This window comes from Eptatretus burgeri, chromosome 2 (assembly GCF_056783735.1).
Source record: "Eptatretus burgeri isolate ZD-2024b chromosome 2, Ebu_testis_v1, whole genome shotgun sequence".
In the NCBI taxonomy this organism is placed as follows: Eukaryota; Metazoa; Chordata; class Myxini; order Myxiniformes; family Myxinidae; genus Eptatretus; species Eptatretus burgeri.
This window is the reverse complement of record NC_140962.1, coordinates 5,215,028-5,233,325: the sequence shown is the minus strand read 5'-3', so window position 1 is coordinate 5,233,325 and position 18,298 is coordinate 5,215,028. Positions and strand designations below refer to the sequence as shown.

At 44.1% G+C, this 18,298-nt stretch overlaps 1 long non-coding RNA gene across 1 annotated transcript; it reads left to right on the top strand.

The window, feature by feature from the left end:
* The first annotated feature begins 63 nt into the window (after positions 1 to 63).
* LOC147031302 (uncharacterized) lies at positions 64 to 14,314 on the top strand. Its single transcript, XR_015052769.1, has 4 exons — positions 64 to 439; positions 9,536 to 9,616; positions 9,750 to 9,882; positions 13,708 to 14,314. It is a non-coding gene; the product is annotated as an uncharacterized LOC147031302 (long non-coding RNA).
* Positions 14,315 to 18,298: the final 3,984 nt, after the last annotated feature.

Sequence of the window (18,298 nt, the reverse complement as noted above, 5' to 3'; positions counted from 1 at the left end):
GTTGACCTCCGAAACATAGAAATTGACACAAAAATCGCAAATATAGGCCAACTAGTGCCCATTCTATGGCAATTTAAGCCAACGGCGGCCATTTTGGACGCCATCTTGAAAATAGGCCCTTTCCAGTAGGTGGATTTGAGTAGATTTTTAGGATGTTATTTTGGAGGTCAAACCCTACCCAAAACCGTTAAAAAAACCTTTTGTATCAATTTTTTGGGGGTAAGGCTATTTTTTGTTGTAGATTTACCCGACGAGAGACTGTTCGAGGAAATGAAAAGATGATTCATGGATTTTGTTTCTCCCACGTGTTGTCGTTCCAAGTGAGACGTGTTGTCGCGAGCTCGAGCTCCTCGATCGCTTGGACTTGTTGATGACGCGGAGTCTTCGGGTAATACTTTTTATTTCGGATCTTCGCTTCGACAGAGGATTTTGACGTGAGGTGAGAATCCATGTTATGGGTCGATGATGATTTGGGAGGGACCAGACGGACGTCACGTGACCTCCGTGTACATTCATTGTTTTCCTTTTGTCTTTTCCGTTAACACCCAACTCCATTGTTATTCCGTCATCGTTATCCCTCGCTATTGTTCGGGAAATTCTTGTTTAATCGTCCATGACGTCGCCGACACGTCGTTTGAAATGTTTTTAGTTCGTTCACTTCAGGTGAACCGGTGTGTTGGTCACGTGACTCGATTGTCTCGGTTCGTGAGGTGTTTTATTGCTTCTCCCCAAACGTCTCTCATCGTGTTCGTCTCTCTGTTCATCGTCACTCGCTGTAACTGTACAACGTCACTCGCTGTAACTGTACATCGCACTCGCTGTAACTGTACAACGTCACTCGCTGTAACTGTACAACGTCACTCGCTGTAACTGTACATCGTCACTCGCTGTAACTGTACAACGTCACTCGCTGTAACTGTACATCGTCACTCGCTGTAACTGTACAACGTCACTCGCTGTAACTGTACATTGTCACTCGCTGTAACTGTACATCGTCACTCGCTGTAACTGTACATCGTCACTCGCTGTAACTGTACATCGTCACTCGCTGTAACTGTACATCGTCACTCGCTGTAACTGTACATCGTCGCTCGCTGTAACTGTACATCGTCGCTCGCTGTAACTGTACATCGTCGCTCGCTGTAACTGTACATCGTCGCTCGCTGTAACTGTACATCGTCGCTCGCTGTAACTGTACATCGTCGCTCGCTGTAACTGTACATCGTCGCTCGCTGTAACTGTACATCGTCGCTCGCTGTAACTGTACATCGTCGCTCGCTGTAACTGTACATCGTCGCCGCTGTAACTGTACATCGTCGCTCGCTGTAACTGTACATCGTCGCTCGCTGTAACTGTACATCGTCGCCGCTGTAACTGTACATCGTCGCTCGCTGTAACTGTACATCGTCGCTCGCTGTAACTGTACATCGTCGCTCGCTGTAACTGTACATCGTCGCTCGCTGTAACTGTACATCGTCGCTCGCTGTAACTGTACATCGTCGCTCGCTGTAACTGTACATCGTCGCTCGCTGTAACTGTACATCGTCGCTCGCTGTAACTGTACATCGTCGCTCGCTGTAACTGTACATCGTCGCTCGCTGTAACTGTACATCGTCGCTCGCTGTAACTGTACATCGTCGCTCGCTGTAACTGTACATCGTCGCTCGCTGTAACTGTACATCATCATATGCTGTAACTGTACATCATCATATGCTGTAACTACATTATCATATGCTGTAACTGTACATCATCATATGCTGTAACTGTACATCATCATATGCTGTAACTACATCATCATATGCTGTAACTGCACATCATCATATGCTGTAACTGCACATCATCATATGCTGTAACTGTACATCATCATATGGTGTAACTGCACATCATCATATGCTGTAACTACATCATCATATGCTGTAACTGTACATCATCATATGCTGTAACTGTACATCATCATATGCTGTAACTGCACATCATCATATGCTGTAACTGCACATCATCATATGCTGTAACTGCACATCATCATATGCTGTAACTACATCATCATATGCTGTAACTATATCGTCATATGCTGTAACTATATCGTCATATGCTGTAACTATATCGTCATATGCTGTAACTGTACATCGTCACTCGCTGTAAGTGTACATCGTCACTCGCTGTAACTGTACATCGTCACTCGCTGTAACTGTACATCGTCACTCGCTGTAACTGTACATCGTCACTCGCTGTAACTGTACATCGTCACTCGCTGTAACTGCACATCGTCACTCGCTGTAACTGCACATCGTCACTCGCTGTAACTGCACATCGTCACTCGCTGTAACTGTACATCGTCACTCGCTGTAACTGTACATCGTCACTCGCTGTAACTGTACATCGTCACTCGCTGTAACTGTACATCGTCACTCGCTGTAACTGTACATCGTCACTCGCTGTAACTGTACATCGTCACTCGCTGTAACTGTACATCGTCACTCGCTGTAACTGTACATCGTCACTCGCTGTAACTGTACATCGTCACTCGCTGTAACTGTACATCGTCACTCGCTGTAACTGTACATCGTCACTCGCTGTAACTGTACATCGTCACTCGCTGTAACTGTACATCGTCACTCGCTGTAACTGTACATCGTCACTCGCTGTAACTGTACATCGTCACTCGCTGTAACTGTACATCATCATACGCTGTAACTGTACATCATCATACGCTGTAACTGTACATCATCATACGCTGTAACTGTACATCATCATATGCTGTAACTGTACATCATCATACGCTGTAACTGTACATCATCATACGCTGTAACTGTACATCATCATACGCTGTAACTGTACATCATCATACGCTGTAACTGTACATCATCATACGCTGTAACTGTACATCATCATACGCTGTAACTGTACATCATCATACGCTGTAACTGCACATCATCATACGCTGTAACTGTACATCATCATATGCTGTAACTGTACATCATCATATGCTGTAACTCCATCATGATATCCTGTAACTGTACATCATCATATGCAGTAACTGTACATCATCATATGGAGTAACTGTACATCATCATATGCTGTAACTGTACATCATCATACGCTGTAACTGTACATCATCATACGCTGTAACTGTACATCATCATATGCAGTAACTGTACATCATCATATGGAGTAACTGTACATCATCATATGCTGTAACTGTACATCATCATACGCTGTAACTGTACATCATCATACGCTGTAACTGTACATCATCATATGCTGTAACTGTACATCATCATACGCTGTAACTGTACATCATCATATGCTGTAACTGTACATCATCACATGCTGTAACTCCATCATGATATTCTGTAACTGTACATCATCATACGGAGTAACTGTACATCATCATACGCTGTAACTGTACATCATCATATGCTGTAACTGTACATCATCATATGCTGTAACTGTACATCATATGGAGTAACTGTACATCATCATATGCTGTAACTGTACATCATCATATGCTGTAACTGTACATCATCATACGCTGTAACTGTACATCATCATACGCTGTAACTGTACATCATCATACGCTGTAACTGTACATCATCATACGCTGTAACCGTACATCATCATACGCTGCAACCGTACATCATCATACGCTGTAACTACATCGTCATATGCTGTAACTTCATCATATGCTGTAACTGTACATCATCATATGTTGTAACTACATCATCATATGCAGTAACCGTACATCATCATACGCTGTAACCGTACATCATCATACGCTGCAACCGTACATCATCATACGCTGCAACCGTACATCATCATACGCTGCAACCGTACATCATCATACGCTGCAACCGTACATCATCATACGCTGCAACCGTACATCATCATACGCTGCAACCGTACATCATCATACGCTGCAACCGTACATCATCATACGCTGCAACCGTACATCATCATACGCTGCAACCGTACATCATCATACACTGTAACCGTACATCGTCATATGCTGTAACTTCATCATCATACGCTGTAACTGTACATCATCATATGCTGTAACTTCATCATCATACGCTGTAACTGTACATCATCATATGCTGTAACTCCATCATCATATGCTGTAACTGTACATCATCATATGCAGTAACTGTACATCATCATATGGAGTAACTGTACATCATCATATGCTGTAACTGTACATCATCATATGCTGTAACTGTACATCATCATACGCTGTAACTGTACATCATCATACGCTGTAACTGTACATCATCATACGCTGTAACTGTACATCATCATATGCTGTAACTCCATCATCATATGCTGTAACTGTACATCATCATATGCTGTAACTGTACATCATCATATGGAGTAACTGTACATCATCATATGCTGTAACTGTACATCATCATATGCTGTAACTGTACATCATCATACGCTGTAACTGTACATCATACGCTGTAACTGTACATCATCATACGCTGTAACTGTACATCATCATACGCTGTAACCGTACATCATCATACGCTGCAACCGTACATCATCATACGCTGTAACTACATCGTCATATGCTGTAACTTCATCATCATATGCTGTAACTGTACATCATCATATGTTGTAACTACATCATCATACGCTGTAACCGTACATCATCATACGCTGCAACCGTACATCATCATACGCTGCAACCGTACATCATCATACGCTGCAACCGTACATCATCATACGCTGCAACCGTACATCATCATAAGCTGCAACCGTACATCATCATACGCTGCAACCGTACATCATCATACGCTGCAACCGTACATCATCATACGCTGCAACCGTACATCATCATACGCTGCAACCGTACATCATCATACGCTGCAACCGTACATCATCATACGCTGTAACCGTACATCGTCATATGCTGTAACTTCATCATCATACGCTGTAACTGTACATCATCATATGCTGTAACTTCATCATCATACGCTGTAACTGTACATCATCATATGCTGTAACTCCATCATCATATGCTGTAACTGTACATCATCATATGCAGTAACTGTACATCATCATATGGAGTAACTGTACATCATCATATGCTGTAACTGTACATCATCATATGCTGTAACTGTACATCATCATACGCTGTAACTGTACATCATCATACGCTGTAACTGTACATCATCATACGCTGTAACTGTACATCATCATACGCTGTAACTGTACATCATCATATGCTGTAACTCCATCATCATATGCTGTAACTGTACATCATCATATGCTGTAACTGTACATCATCATATGGAGTAACTGTACATCATCATATGCTGTAACTGTACATCATCATACGCTGTAACTGTACATCATCATACGCTGTAACTGTACATCATCATACGCTGTAACCGTACATCATCATACGCTGCAACCGTACATCATCATACGCTGTAACTACATCGTCATATGCTGTAACTTCATCGTCATATGCTGTAACTGTACATCATCATATGTTGTAACTACATCATCATATGCAGTAACCGTACATCATCATACGCTGTAACCGTACATCATCATACGCTGCAACCGTACATCATCATACGCTGTAACCGTACATCGTCATACGCTGTAACTTCATCATCATACGCTGTAACTACATCATCATATGCAGTAACTGTACATCATCATATGTTGTAACTACATCGTCACACGCTGTGACTGTACATCGTCACACGCTGTGACTGTACATCGTCACACGCTGTGACTGTACATCGTCACACGCTGTGACTGTACATCGTCACACGCTGTGACTGTACATCGTCACACGCTGTGACTGTACATCGTCACACGCTGTGACTGTACATCGTCACACGCTGTGACTGTACATCGTCACACGCTGTGACTGTACATCGTCACACGCTGTGACTGTACATCGTCACACGCTGTGACTGTACATCGTCACACGCTGTGACTGTACATCGTCACACGCTGTGACTGTACATCGTCACACGCTGTGACTGTACATCGTCACACGCTGTGACTGTACATCGTCACACGCTGTGACTGTACATCGTCACACGCTGTGACTGTACATCGTCACACGCTGTGACTGTACATCGTCATATGCTCTACGTGTACATCATCATTCACTGTAACTGTACATCGTTACATGCTGTAACTGTGCATCGTCACACACTGTGACTGTACATCGTCACACGCTGTGACTGTACATGTCGAGATCAGGGTCTGCAATCAAGCAATGACTACACCAATCGTCGTAGAGAAGAGGTTTAATGCGCATCAAAAGTGTATACACGAGAGTAGAAAGGCACAGAATACCTACAGTATACCAGCCCAGTCAAAACTCTGGCCCGCAAACAGTTTGGTTTACTTTATATATATTTTTCCTGCTCATCTGGTTTCTTTGAAAGTAACAACACCCCAGCAAATATTCTCTCCTGGCCTGACAAAGCCTTTATCTTTTCACAAGCAAGAAGATCTGTTATTGATCAGGCAGATCTTTATCACAATATATATTATCGTCTCATTCTGCTACAAGATGTTCCCCTTTGAACTATACCAAAACAGTGCTGATTTATAATTGGACTTCTCTGAGCCCAAGGCTCAAAGAATGTTGTTACAAGGGCCAACAAGAAAGCCAGATGTTCAGCTGCACGACAAAGAGACAGAGAGACAGAGAGACAGAGACAGAGAGACAGAGAGACAGAGAGACAGAGAGAGACAGAGAGAGACAGAGAGAGACAGAGAGAGACAGAGAGAGACAGAGAGAGACAGAGAGAGACAGAGAGAGACAGAGAGAGACAGAGAGAGACAGAGAGAGACAGAGAGAGACAGAGAGAGACCGAGAGAGAGCCGACTTGCTTTGATTACCAACAGTCAAAAATGGTAGCTTACTGAGAGCATCTTAAATGCTTTGGCTTCCTCAATTAAATGCTACATTCAATTTTAAGAAAAGGTAATCCTATTAAAATGGCTGCTTTCATCTTGGGAGCTGTTCAACAGCTCCACACATCGTCATATGCTCTACGTGTACATCATCATTCACTGTAACTGTACATCGTCATACGCTGTAACTGTACATCGTCATACGCTGTAACTGTACATCGTCACACACTGTGACTGTGCATCGTCACACGCTGTAACTGTACATCATCATACACTGTAACTGTACATCATCACACACTGTAACTGTACATCGTCATATGCTCTACGTGTACATCATCATGTGTTGATGTTTGGTGAGTTGCGTACGGTAGACCTTGAACTGGCATTGTTTTATACTGAGCCGACAGAACTTGATTGTTGGACACGTTTATTGTTGAGTTCTCCATTTTATGGCTGCAGATGCTGGTACTGCAGCGTTTATGGCTGGTGAATGGGGGTCTGTTTGAAATGGCACTGGGTCAGCACATACCCAGGTATCCAGTGGAATATCTTCAGATAGAATGGATGGCAGCAAAGATGTGGCGTCCCTGGACAGAGTACTCCCACCTTCTCTGCAGGTGTAGGTAATGCAGCTGCCGAAATGTCAAATGCACCTCAAAACAGAGCATCAGACATTGCTTCCAAATGGGCCACAGCAGCCTCCTCCTCCCATTTCAACTGGTCGAAATATGTCTGTGAGCTTTCAATTGTTGCTGTTTGAGATCACTCTGCTACTGCATCTGTTGCAACTCGCGATGCATCTGATGCAGTTTGAGATTATTCTGTTTGCTGTTCGAGTAGCAATCAGGCTTCGTCCGATTTGCATCCCGTGGCAGCTCTGACAGAAGCCTCAGCTACTTCTGCTTTGGCCTCAAGCAAGAGGGAAGATCTGGAAGAGTTGGACGAACCAGAGACATACTACGTGTGAAGCGAGCTCGACATGCAGCTCTCGCCAAACCACCAGAGCCGCAACAGACCGCATATGAAGCGAGCTCGACATGGTGGCTCTGCTTCCTCCTGGCAGTGTGACGATTGTGAAGTCGCATTTTCACTATCCTGGAATGGCCTACGTGTCCCGATTCTTGAATAAGAATGTTCCAGGCAGTTTAGTCAACACTTGCAGACGTTTAAATCACTTTATCTTGATTTAAAAACACTACAAATGCATCGGTAAAAGCCGTGACTTTTGATACATGCACATGTCCCACCAGACAGGGCAACGCTGCTCTTGCCCACCCGTAGCGGTGATGAAGTGACACATGGGCGAAACATGAATGTGCATGAGGCAAAAACATGGATATACTTTTTACATTCAAACTTGGTTACATCACCGGGACATGTAGGCCTTTTCAGGATAGGGCCTACAAAATGTTCGCTTTTGTTCTCAGAACGTTTTACAGAGAACTGTTATTGAACAGCAGAGATGGCTAGCTCTTGTGGTTATCTGCCACGATTGAGAGAGGATGCCAGCACCACTATTACAAGGAAGAAACAGCCGTCGCTTGAAACTGTAATAGCATCTCTACCGAGCTTCCGCTACATGTACACGGGCGATTTGAGTGGTGAATCAAACACCTGTGTTGGCCTACCGGCAACTGTTCTCATCTCGCCACCACTCACCTCGATGGTGGGACACGACAAAACACAGCACGTTAAGAGCACGAAAAATCTGCTTTCCCTTCCCCTCCCTTCATGCTTACCTCCTCCCAAACCCCCAACCCCTCCACTGGGACACAGCACGACATATCTGCCCTCTCTTCCCCTTCCTCACGCTTCCCTCCTCCCAAACCTCCTCTCCCTTCCATTGACGCACAAAATGACTACAGACACAAATGGTGTCCCGGGAAATTATGAAACAGGCCGATCCTGCAACATACAGGACACCTGGTCAGCCCGCGACGGTGGGACAAAGCATTCGTCTCCCATTTTGTAGGCGGTGTCCGAGTATGCCTGGGTGGTGTCATGCCATGTCTGTGCTGCCCTTTCTGTGCCGTGTTTCTGCTGGAGCATCTCTACCGAGGGGGAGGGGGGGTCTCTGTTCTTCGTCTGAATCATTCGCATCAGTCTCAAAATGATATGGTTCCCCCGAAAGCGTTTCCATCGCTAATTTTGTCTCCAATAGTTTCTTCAAAATCCCACTGATCAGTTTCAACATACTGAGAACCTTCGGAGTCGCTCATGACGGTGGAATCAGTATCAGAAACCAAGCTCCAAATGCACTGTTTCTCTCTGTAAGCCACCGTTTGGATCAAGGCGGGTTCAATATTTGACGTCACTGCGAAAATCGACAATCGACACTCTTGGGATATTTTCTGCACTTTGTAATTGGCCAAAAAAAAAATTCTCTTTTTTTTCCCCCTTCAAATCAGGCCATGATTAATGATTTTCAATGGTTTTCAGAAGAAGAAAAAAATTCCATTTGGTTTCTCTTTAATAATGAACACACGTGTGTGTCAATGAAGATATGGCATCTGTCAAAACAGCCGTTAAAATCTTCACCACTTATTCAAAGTGAATACCATTGATGAAACCATGTGAAGGTGACAATTTCCCTCCTTTGTCCCTCATCTATTTCCCTTATCCCAACTTTCTCTCTCTATTTCAACAGGATTGACTTGATCAGAAATGGCGAAATCCTGCGCAAGGAAGAAAAAAAAACTGGTTCAAAAAGCTTTTTAGAAAGCGTAAGGTAAAATACACAAAATCATGTCTCCCCAACACCATGTCAAGGGAAAGCAACACTCTTGAGAAAAGGACACCGCAACAACATTCTTTGCAAATTTCTAAACACCTGTTGATGTTTTTTTTAATCTTCCCGATAGAAATCAGCAAAAAAATGAGGAAGAGGGATGTGTCTCGACATTGCCTGAAAATGCGGTACAGGTGGCACAGGTGGTACAGGAACCACAAAACAGTCCTGAGGAGCAGCAACAAGAGGAGGAATACAATGAACAGGTATCTGGCTTTAGGTGTTCAATCACGTTAACTTCAGTTTTGATACCAATTCCAGCTCAACTTGACATAACTGAATAAACATGACAAAACTGTTCTCGAAATACCTGCAATCACTGAACAAATAATTCATACAGAACTCGGAGAAGCTCGTTACCTCTGCCATGGAAGGTGGATGGAGGTTACGCTTTCACTCTTGTCTTTCTGTCTGTCTTGTCTGTTTGTCCATTTGTTTGACTGTGAGCAGGATATCTCAAAAAGTTGGGACGGATTCGGCCAAAATTTGGTGGAAAGGTTGGGTACGTGCCAGGAGGAATTCATGACATTTTGGTGAAGATCCTGATCAGAATCTGGATCCTAGAATTTTTTTAAGTGATTCTTCACTATTGAGAGATTGGGACGAAAATTATATTATAGCACAATGTTTCAAAAAGCTGTGGATGGATTTGGACAAGCTGTTAGTCCAAATGTCAAATATTTGGACATATTTGACATTTCAGTGTCTCCGGGAGGTGTTTAAAATAGGACGGCGGATCGGTGATCGTCAATCGCTTGCCAAGCCAGCTGTTCCTTATCAACCATTTCGTTGGAGTGCTTCCTTGAGGGCTTAATCCACTTGGAGAGCGCTCTTCAATATTTGTACTGTTTCTTAATACTGTATATCGATCGACTTGAACAATGTAAAGAGGGCACTCGCCTGGTCACTTCAAGATTGTTGAATACAAATAATAATAAACAAGCTCAAATGAGCTAAGATCTTCATCCTCTTCGTGATGACGTCATAAAAACGAATATGACGTCATTGTGATGTATCAGGTTTGCAATAAATGATCTGTGCTAATGCCCGCCTTGATTCCCGCAAACAAAATTCAAACAGCTTGGCGAGTTTCGGAGATAATCGTATACGCGATTTCTATTAGCGGAGATATTTTGACGTCATAACTTTTTTTTTTTTCTCGGAGGAATTTTCAAAATCGGAGATCGTTACTGTCTGCGCAGGGTATTTCTACATATATACGCCAAGTTTCAGGAAGTTTCGATGAAAACTGTAGGCTGTGAAACAAAAAGTCAACAAGAACAACAACGTGAATAAAACTTAGAGATCCTCCACGAGGATCTAAAAAAGTGCACAAGAAGAAGATGAAGAACAACAACGTGAGTAAGACTTAGAGATCCTCCACGAGGATCTAAAAATGAAACGTTTTGCCCCACATCATGGCAGCATAGCCAAGTGGTGCGCACACTCGCTTGAAGCTGTCTCGCCTGGTTTTAAATCCCGATCCAGCGATAAATTGTCATCCCATTGTTTCACACACGGTGATCCATCAATGTACGAGTATGTGCTGTTAAACTAGACATCACATCTGCCAGAACCCTCACCTTCCTCCCACTCTACTACTCTCTCTCTCTCTCTCTCTCTCTCTCTCTCTCTCTCTCTCTCTCTCTCTCTCTCTCTCTCTCTCTCTCTGTCTGTCTGTCTGTCTGTCTGTCTGTCTGTCTGTCTGTGTATGTGTGTCTCTGTCTCCAAACGTATCTGGACGTTGGTTGTGCCCAGATGGTCATCTCCGGACGTATCCGGGCAGTGCTTATCTCCAGATCTGTCTGGATGGTGGTTATATCCGACGGACCCTCCCCTCAAACTGCCTTACCTTGCTCGCCCCTCATGCTGCCTTGCCTTGCCCTCTCCTCACCCCTCCTTGCTCCCCTTTTCTTTCTCGCTCCCCCACACCTCCTCGGTCTCTCTCCTTCCTCTCTACCTCCTCTCCTCACTACCTCCTCCTCCCCATTAATATTCCTCTCTAGTTGCTTTGAGCGATGGTGCATAGATTGGAGAGTGTGTTCCGACTTCCGATTGTGTGACAACAAAGCAGATTTTGAATATCTCATTCAATTGGGTTGTGATTATCGTGTGTGATCGGGAAAATCGGTGCATTTTAACGAAGGCCATTATAAGTTCCGACAAGCTGGAGTTTGACAATTACAAGTTGTACAAATTAAACAAATACATGGAATTACAACCAGATCATCCAGGCATTCAATGACAAAGCAGAAGGGTGAGAAAAATGAAATTTGGCGTCGTTACGGCATACATGAGGCAGTTGTACCATCATAAGCTAGGGTAGATCCATATACGGTACAGTATACAATGCTTGCCGTACAATGCACATGCCGCCATCTCCAAGCCACCATGTGCCGATGTGTAAACCTCCCACAACCACCTCACAATAAGGTAAGTTGTTTTGCTGTTTGTTTGTTTGTGACCTCTCTGCTTTGAGCTCCCAAGGTTAATCACAACGAAACTTTATACGAAAAGATTATTAACCATGATGCACCTGAATAGGGGTTCAAACAGTCATGAGGAGATCATTTGGGCAAATATCACTCCTTTACACCCTTTCAACCCCTTCACACCCATTTTGACCCTTTTGCGACATAAACACCTTATTTGACGTTTTCCAGACTTGTAGAGTTTTTATTTTTATTTTTTTTTTAACACCACTTGGCACTTTACAACCCTTTGGATACTTTAGATCCCTTTTGTTCTTTCGCCTTTCGACCCCTTTAGACCCGCCGGGCCCTTTTTGACACTTTAAACACTTTGGATCCCTTGATGACCCTTAAAACACTTTAGTACCTTCGGCCCTTTGTGCTGCTGAGATCCCTTCAACCCGTCAAACCTTTCGACCCCTTTTTGACCTTTTCAGACGCGAAGCCATTTGAGACCCATTTCAAAATTGTAAATCGTAATTGCTTCAAAAATCGTTTTTGACAAACTTTTTCATGCACCATTCACGTCACGTCACAAGTTGCAATGACCTACCGAAACTAATATCCCAAAGTGAAACTGAAACTCCTGATCCCTGGATCATCAGATAGGAAGCCAGAATGAATTGCTGTGAGATATACCGAATGGAAATTTCTGAAAGCAATGCTACGGGAAGGATATAGAAAGGAGCCGCTTGTGGACTGAAGAAGCGATGTGGAGAGGGATAGGTGCCTGTTGGTCATCGGTTGGCATGGAGAGAACTTCGGTGACCAAAAACATGCCTAAACCCATTTTCCAGCCAAACTTTTGTCAAATCACCCTCACTCCCACGCAATACTTTGGAGGTATAAGCATGGATTGGAAATCCTCACTGGTGGAATGTAATGAGGTTGTTGAGGTTACCATCTCCACCCACTGCGATATCTGCAAATTGAATTCCCATTTCTATCAATATACACTCATCTGAGGTGAGACGTTTACAAACCCGTCAGTATGGTGTGCCCTGCCAGTACAGGTGTATATGAGCTTCCCCAATGCTTTTATTGTAGTTTCAGAACATACATGGATTCTTTGGCAGAGATACGGTCGGTATGAGGGGGGGGGCTGCACCGCTCCCCCAATCCAACATCCGATCAAACATTGCGCTCACTCGTAGTGTAACCAAATTCATGGATTCTAAAGGTGTAGACACCATTGTCCTGGTGTGCTGACTGCTGTGCATGTTTGTTAAACTCTGCCAGCAATGTTAGTTTTTCCTTTTTCCAAAAGGCATTCCAACGCGGATACATTGGTGTCCAGAACTGGTGTTGATTAGACTTTGTGAAATTCCTTGTCAACTTTGCACCTTTTACCAGTATTTATCACAGTTTGTGCTTGAGAGAGATACCCCCATTAATTACTGATGTTTATTGATTGAGGGATGGGATAGAAGCAGTGCTCAATGGTGAGCTGTGTGGTTTTTAATATATTTTCAAACATGTCACTTTCTTTCTTTTTTTATTATTTGCAACAGAAAACAGAAACGTTATTGTCAATGACATTGTCTTGTTTCTGCCACACAGGTCGAGCAGGTGGCACAACAAATGAAAGTAAATGATTAACAAAGCAATGTGATTACATTGAAAAATTATGGACTTTGCGAGAATCTAAGAAATGTTGTGAGCAAGCTGTCAGAAGTGGAACATCAGCTTCAGGAACAGCGACAAGAGCATGAGGAGGAGCGACAGAGGCAGCAACAGAATCACATTGAGAACTGCCAGCAAGTGAGCAATCATTATAAAACATGTGGGACTACAGATGACAAGGGGGTGAAGATCATGTTCACCTCCACATGTTATGATAGGTTTTAACTTTTGACACCTTGCAGGTTATGCTGCTCATGAGACATTTACAAATAAAGTTCACTTCTTTGGAGAAGTGGTGCTTGAAATTATTGCACTAAATGAAGTGCTGAACTAGCTGCACGTCAGTGTGCTCCATTTATTTTGTCTGTAAAACCTCCATGACATGAACTACATTTAAACAACTTTTTAAATATTTTCTATCTTTTCCCAGTGTATTTTTGTTCTTTTTCACAAGTTTCAGATTCTTCATGATTTTCTACTGCTGATGTGTGGGTGTTTGTGTCTGATTGAAACCAATTTCATTCAAGGCTGCAGGGCAACAAAAGGTGAAAATTTTGAAAGGGGTGCAGACTTTTTATCGGCACTGTATATCATGTACAAATATATATATATATATATATATATATCCATCCATTGGGACCACACTCTGTGCAGAGCGTTGGTGCTGCCGAAGCAGTCTCCTTGGCTATTGGGTACAATCCTGGACGGGTCGCCACTCCGACACAGTATACCAGCATGCTGGCACTCATTTTGCCGACCTCGGAAGGATGATAGGCAGAGTCAACCCCACCTGGTATTAATTCAACAGCTGAGCAGGATTTGAACTCAGGATCCTAGGATTCAAAGCCCTCCTCCCTCACCATTAAGCCAACACCAGGCATGTATATGTATATGTATATGTATATGTATATGTATATATTGTTGCGGATTCGCGCCCGCCGGCGTGCGGACGGCCACGTAACTCGAATCGCGGCACGTCGCCCACCGGACGGACAATCCAGTCGTGACCCTCTCGGACTAACGCCGGGAACCAGTCACGGGTGGACCTTTCGGTCTCACCACGATCGTGCCAATCGGCCCCCGCGTGGGATAGGGTTGCTCGCCAAATTCGACCTACCTAAGTACCCACACGGAGGGTAGACCGGGCGATCGCACCTCGCCGCAGGTCGACTTCGGACACGGGCCACTTAAGCGACCCGTTCCGTACTATCGGGATAACCGAGCGGTGTTATTCGTCGGCCTCAACGGTTCGATTAATTATCGGGCGTTTTAGCCCACGACCAACCCTTTACGTGAAGCAAGATGGGGATTCAATGAAAGAAATGACGAAGCGAAGCGGGAAAACAGTTCAACAATAAGCACATTTATTTCGCGATGAATGGAAAGCACACATATACAATTCCACCAAAAGCACATGTAAAAGAAGAAGACAATGCAATATTACACAAAAAGCAAATGCAACAATGCAGATCTATCCGACTACCGGGCACACGGCAACACTTATACAATTTTACTTCACAGACGGCGCCGACAACACATATTCCCAAAGCAAAAGAAAAGAGAACCACCCTCCAGGATGAGGGGGGTAGGCGGGCCTGGGGCCGAGACCGTGTCGGGCCTACCCGTCTGATGATGAGACGCGGAGCGGCGGTGGTGCCTCAACTCCACGGGCCTCGCGGACAGTGTCTGGTAGGGGGTGGGAAGGGGGCCCCCTTTGTCGCACTATCTCAGCGCGGGGGGAAACAGGAGGGGGTTGCTGATGCTCGGGGGAGGGAGGATTTCACAAAATCTCGGGTCCCGCGACAAGCGTCTCCACCACGACCTCGGTCGCGCCGCCGGCCTCTCCCTCCGCAGTTCCCCGAATCCGACGCGAGCACCCCCTCAACCGCCTTCGCCGCCGCCACCTCTCCACAGCTTCGTCCGATCGCCCTCTCCGTCTCCTCTCTTGACTCGTCCCAACTCTTCACTGGCTCCGCGAACTCCCAACTGCTAACTGCGAACTGCCAACTGCGAACTGCCCAACTCAACTGACGAACGCAGTCGTTTTTATAAGCCCCGTGGCTTCGCTCTTTCATCTTTGACCCTCTGCCTCCGACCCTTCACCTGGCTCCCCATTGGCCCGAGGAAAAGTGGGCGTGAATGCTTTTTGATCCATGAATTTGCATATAGCGACCGCCCTCCAACGCCCTGGAGGCGGGGCCAAATCGCCCCTCGCTCACCGATTGGACGGAACAAAAGTGGGCGTGAGTCGTTTTTGATCCGTTTTTCTGCGGAAAGTCCGTGATGTTTTTGAACACGCTGCTCGGTGCGCGCCCTGCACGAGTCCAGCATCGGTGCCCACGAGTGTCGCGAGATGACGGTGATGCGATGGTGGCGAGTTGTGACGGTAAAGGTCGTGGCTGTTGTGGTGAAGCGGCGTTGTGGTTGGTGGTTGTTGTTGTGATGGCCGCGTTGTGGTTGGTGGTTGTTGTGTGATGGCTGTTGAGACGTGGTTGGTGGTGGTAATAATGGCGGCTGGTCCAAAATAAAGATAGTAAAAGAAAAACGGCTATCCTGAAGAGTCGCAGCCTGCATGAATGACATTTATTCCCTCTAGACAACGGGTTTGGGCCTAACTACACATATACTTACCGAGATATCTCACCTAAGGGACCTGAATGGTGGTTTGCGAATTTGGTCAACCACAACAATATATATATGTATATATATATGTATATGTATATATGTATATGTATATGTATATGTATATATATATGTATATGTATATGTATATATATGTATATGTATATATATATATATATATATATATATATATATATATATATATATATATATATATATATATATATATATATTGTGCATACAAGGTGTCGACACCATTGTCCTGCTATGCATGTTTGTTAAACTCTGACAGCAGTGTTTGATTTTCCTTTTTCCAAAAGGTATTCCAACGAGGAAACATTGGTGTCCAGAACTGGTGTTGATTAGACTTTGTGAAATTCCTTGTCAACTTTGCACCTTTTTCCCAGTACTGATCCCAGTTTGTGCTTGAGAGAGAGATACCCCCATTAATTACTGATGTTTATTGATTGAGGGATGGGATAGAAGCAGTGCTCAATGGTGAGCTGTGTGGTTTTTAATATATTTTCAAACATCTCACTTTCTTTCTTTTTGATTATTTCCAACAGAAAACAAAAACTTTATTGTCAATGACACTGTCTTGTTTCTGCCGCACAGGTCGAGCAAGTGTTTCAGAGAATCAACAGCTCTGAAGGATTTTCAGTGAATCAAACAAACGTTGTGAGCAAGCTGTCAGATGTGGAACATCAGCTTCAGCAGCAGCGACATCAGCATGAGGAGGAGCAACAGAGGCAGCAACAGAATCACATTGAGAACTGCCAGCAAGTGAGCAATCGTTATTTTGCATGTGGGACTCCAGATGACAAGAGGGGGAAGATGTTCAGCTCCGTGTGTTTTATGCACATGACATCATCATGTCATAGTCAGCGTGCTTTATTTATTTATTTATTTTCGTTGGGATAAAAGATATATCTATTGTTGCGGGCCGGGGGTCTGGGTGAGAAGACCACTACAGAGGGAAGCTATCTCGGGTTCCCACCAGGCTCCCTGGAATCGTAGGCTGTCGAACATGGATAACTGTGTGACGTGGTGGGTCACTAACCGACTGTGAACGCCAATAACTCAACCACTTGACTTGGTCCTCCGTCCAATTTATCCGGATACCTAAAAAAAAATCACATGATCAAATTACCAGGGGACACGCCCACTGTGCGCCTTTTCCGAACCGATCACTTTACCGGATCAGATGCAGCCGAGCGACACTGCCAAGGACGTACCGGCTCAAAGGAACGGATCGTTGGGAATAAAGTCCAGGCTGAGCTTGGATATGGAACATGTTGGATGAATGAAAGAAAAGACAAAAACGAGCTGGGATCATTTCTACAAAGGATTTATTGCAGGCAGGCGAGGAAAAATACGTGGCACAGTGAATGTAGTTTATTGTTGTGTGTAAGTAGAGACAGCAAGAAATGTAAGGTGCGACAATAAAACAAGAAACTTACAAAAGCAGACACAGAGCTAACGGTCTCGCAATACCTTGCACGATTGACCGACCGTGCCATCCAGTACATTTTGGGGGGATGCTCTGCTGGGACGATCCCTCGTTTAAAGATGCTTATAAATTAATAAATTATCCAAGCCCGACTGACGCGAATGACTTGGTGAGATTAAGTGATTTATCACAATATATCCTTAAATAAAACGGCTGTGTATTCCAAAGATACAGAAGTGTTGATTTTATCTCCGGGTCATACAGAATTCACAATTCCAATTAAAGTTATTTTTTTTATAAAAAAAGGGCGTATCGTTTGTATGAGAATAGAACAATGGGGATATAATATGATTGACTTGGGGTATAATTGGTCATTTAAAATTAACCTAGAAGACCTGGAACAATTAAATCGGTCTCGTAAGGAAGAATATTATCCACTTGGTGCCGAGAATGAGT